Genomic DNA, 4,620 nt, shown 5'->3' on the forward strand with positions numbered 1-4,620 from the left:
TCCGATTCCACTCCAACTTGAGGTAATAGTTCCCCTTTTGTTTTTTAGTCATTCATATGCAGATTCAGTCTTAGTATCATGTTCCTTCAGTTTGTACTTGCATTTTCAGCGTATTTACATGTTCTTGGAACTTAGTCCAAGCATATTTCAGTTTCCAGTGCTTAGTGGTAGGGTTGTAACTCTTTACCTCAAAATCCTGCTAGTTTAGTCTTCATTCGATGACGAATGTTCACAAGGGAGAGAAAATGTAACACCCCGTATCCTAGACAGACAAGATTACATATTTGAGAAGCTTCAGGTGCCACCGCGGGCACCACCCACGGACTTTAAGGTGACCCACAGTCTGTCCTAGTAGTCCTTGGTTCACCACCTAGAGCCCCTCCCAGAAAAGCCCAGAAAAATTGTTCTAAGTCCAGATCTACGCCTAGGTCAGACCACGGTACGTGGTCCAGTGCTGTACGTCAGACCCCAGATTTCTAGTCCCAGAACCCCGTCAATGGGTCACTAGGACGAACCATCAGTCCATCCATAGACCATCGGTCTGGTCCGTCGATGTCCTCCGATAGCAGTTAAGTTAGGGGTCTTTGCCCTATGCGTTAGACCCCTAAACTACGTAGTTTTGGTAAGTTTATGCCTAGTAACTTAATTAGAATCTATCCTAAGCAAATCTTTCACCAAAATTTAGAAAACTTAGAATGCAAGAGGAGAAAGAAATAGACCAAGCCCTAGTCCAAGAACGCAGTAGGTTTCCATTAGTTTCAGCCCCAAAATCAAAAGGTTTCTTTGTAGACTTCGTCACCAGGCATGTGCGATTTCACTAGTGGGTTCCTTTCACCCATTAGGTCCGTAGAATTCGGTCTGAGTCTTGATTACCCTCCTATTATCTAGTCTTAGGGTTTCTAGAGTTTCAGCAAATCATTATTAATTAGTTACTTTAATGTTCCTAATCAAATCATCATGATTTTAGTATTGTTTTGTGTAGATTCTTTCATAAACTCAGAACCCTATCTTTGTAGTTCTTTTAGTTCATGAATTACACATGCTAGGTCTGTTATTTCAGATATACATTCTTCAGTTGATGAATGTCACATTATGAGTTATAATTGTTGCATTCTCAGAGTTTGCATGTCAGTAATTGAGCTATCAAGTACTTCAACATTTCATTCATAATATTTCTTATATACATAATCAATTGGGAGTAGCTTAATACCGAGTGGACTAGGGTCAATCACTCTCAAGTCGCAGAACTATGTGTCCCGTAGGTTGTAAGTCCCCTTTGTGGGCATTACTTTAGTGATCAAGTCAGTGATGCCTCTATACCTCTAGTAGGGTATATTTGGTCCTCTCGATGGGGCGTATACATCAGACTTCACATTCAGCTCATGTGGTTTTATTTCGGTTATTAGTAGCTCCCTTACAATCAGATTCTATTGCATTGACCATGTTATAAGTTATAGTCAGATTTCAGTCTCAACATGTTCTAAACTTGGTCATTGCATTCATTTAGTTCATGTTCATTTTCTCCGTATAGTATCATGCTTATCTCATATCATTGCTCCGTTATATGATTTTCTTCAGTTATGTTTATTGTTAAACTTTACTCTATCTTGCATGCTCAGTACCTTTCAAGTACTGACACATACTCTGCGCTACATCTTCTCGTGATGTAGGTCCAGGTTCTCAGCTTCGAGATCACGCATAGATCGATTTCCAATCTTCAGCTCAGCAATATCAGTGGTGAGTCCTCATTCTCCGAGGACGCCTTACATGTTTCCTTTACTTTTAATCTTAGTTTCAGTTTTTGCTAAATTTAGCTAGGGCATGTCCTATCAGTTCTAGTCAGTTAAAGGTTATTTTCAGAAATAGTTAGAATCAGCTTTAGCATTTGAGTTTGACCTTTCAGTTGTTGTTAAACACTTAGTTTTATATATTCAGATAGTTTAGGGTATTCCCCATCATTTCGGTTTATCACATGATTTAACTTCTGCACAATATTTATTTACTTCATTTTATTTAGTATGCTTATGATATGCTAGCTCAGGGTATCACTTGGGATCACTCGTGATCCTAGGTCCTGTGTCTGCGTCCTGGGAGAAGCTTCGGGGCGTGACACGTAGGGAAAGAAAATAAAAAATCGTAAAATGAGTCCAACTTATCCAATTAATTTATCATTGTTCATAGGGTTTGGTGAACATTTTATCATTTGGGTTTGAAATTAGCGAAATGGCAATAATTTGGGGACTATTTTAACCTAGTTTACTCAAAAGTAAAAAAAAAAAGTTTCACATATAATGTCTCTTGAACCTCTTTAAAAGAGCTTTTTAAGTTCGATGCTTACATAACAAGTCATCTTCCTCCAAGGAGTTTATATACAAAACTCGCAAAACGATATAAAAGAAGAATAATATGTTTAGTCAAATTTCTAAAATCAACTTATTTTGACAACACATACATACGTAAATAGATAACGAATACATGGTGTGCTACGGAAACAGAGAAACAAAAACCATAAAAGATCATAGAAACACGAAGAACATGAAAACCACTCAGTCAAAGAAAATAGACTTACAACACAGAAGTAGCATTACAAGATTTTATTGTGTTTCATACACACAAGTTTGCACATATAAACTACACCTTCAACTAATGAAGCAAAATATTCTGAAAAGTTTTAAAATTGCAAGAGACTTCACCTGATCCACTTTCCAGAGGTCTGCATACTTATACCACCTCATGAACCCTTCAACATTTCGAGTGCGCTGACACATGATGCACGAGTCACTCATGCAGGTTAGAAACTAACCTAGATGATTTTTTGAGAATGGATTCATCAAGCTAGGTAAAAATTTTCATCGGTGCGGGTGGAGGAATGTATTCAGTAATTATGCAATGCAATATGTTGAGTACTTTCAGCATTTTTAACCTATCCAAGAGAATTACCAAAGAAGGTTTAGATAACTCTGTACACCTCACACTCAACACTTTCAAGTTCAGAAGAAATGAGACCAGTGTAGAGGCAAATAATATATCGCAGGGAGTCATAATCTTGAGCTCAAAAATTCTTTTCCAACTCGTTCCAATTTTCTTGATGACATATGTAGGTTCTTCTAAACTAGGCATCGTTAGTGATTCAAGATCTTTCCATTCATGAAAAGCAATGCATATCGTTTGCTTTTCTAGTGTTTCCTAAGCAAGTATAACAAGGCATTTAAGTCGTGGACACCCGAAATAGAGGAGATTTAATTAATTGTCCAAATTATCTCAGATGCCTGAACTCTGAAACAATGCTTGCTATACAGTTTCTTGATTTAAGGTACAATACTATAGAAGGATTAAAGTTTATTGGGGAATACCTCTTGGCTGTATAAGTCAACTGATTGTTGTCAACATAAAAATTGTAATGGAAGATCAATGTCAGTATGTTTCCACGACTAAGGTTTAAGAAAATCTTTAGGATGAGGGTCAATTTTTCACCTGATGGAGTGTCGACATATATATACGGTGATATTGAAACTCTGATGAAATTTGACTTCATTACTGACAAGTCCAGTGTTTTCCAGAGATGTTGGTCAGAACAAGCCGATTGCCATGCATGACAAACTTGAGGAATGACAGAGATCAACTGAAAAAGGTCAAAGGACTGGAATATCTACACCAACATATCAATATTAAGGTCCTCCCATCTCCTTGCAGGAGAATTTCCTTCTTCAATCACCACAACTTCAATCTTTTCTTGTTTTTGAAATGACATCATAAAAGCTTCAATCTCCTAACATCCTGTAGAGCCAAGAAATGTTATTACTTCTCTAGATCCAAGAAGAATAATTGAACTCATGACATTAAAATGATGTTTCTTATTGTCATTTGTGTCCTTGTGAATATACTCAGACCATGAAGAATAAAAAGTTAATCAGGGCAATATAAAGAAACATAGAAAAAGAGAGTACAAATACGTCTGAGGAGTACTGTGATGCCTAAAAGTGAAGAAACAAAGAAAATATAACCTGGAAATTAAGTTGGTTGTAGATAACGACAGAGAACTAAGTTCTTGCTGGCATAGCTGACGGAAGTATCACATTTTGGATAAAAAATAATCATTACAGAGAGAAAAATCATGCAAAATCACAAAAAATATTGGAACTCGCATTACATTCCTCATAAACCTAGTGTCGTTATTCTTCCCTAACATGGAGGACGGTCGCTTCTACTAAAATCTTTTCCAGTGATCTCAACGGTTTCTCATCTAAGGTAAATCAGTAATATCCTACCTTATACGGTATATTACTCCAACCCAATTTCCATACGTTTTTCAATTGCTTTCCAATTAAAGTAAGTAAATTTAATTCTGAGATTTCGTTATGCTTTTCTCTTAACTTTCTTTTCATTAATTTTTAAGCTCAAATGTACTTCTCTTCTACATCTTCTTGATACATTTAATGGTGTTTTTTTCTAAACAGAAAAAATATAATCTTAGCTTCTTCTTTTACTTTCACTTACAATTTATAACACAACTTCAACAATAGTTCTAGCTAGTGTACCGGAAGCCCTTTCTGATTTTCTTAAAATATAAAAAACAAAAGAGGGCCTTAAAGCAAATGTATCTTTACCATAAGAATTATA

General features: G+C 36.2%; 1 pseudogene; it reads right to left on the reverse strand.

Moving 5' to 3' along the window:
- Nucleotides 1-2,639: 2,639 nt before the first annotated feature.
- On the reverse strand, nucleotides 2,640-3,754 carry LOC125829995 (F-box/LRR-repeat protein At3g48880-like; annotated as a pseudogene).
- Nucleotides 3,755-4,620: the final 866 nt, after the last annotated feature.

This window comes from Solanum verrucosum, unplaced genomic scaffold (genome assembly GCF_900185275.1).
Source record: "Solanum verrucosum unplaced genomic scaffold, falcon-dt-bn FXZP01000054.1, whole genome shotgun sequence".
Classification (NCBI taxonomy): domain Eukaryota; kingdom Viridiplantae; phylum Streptophyta; class Magnoliopsida; order Solanales; family Solanaceae; genus Solanum; species Solanum verrucosum.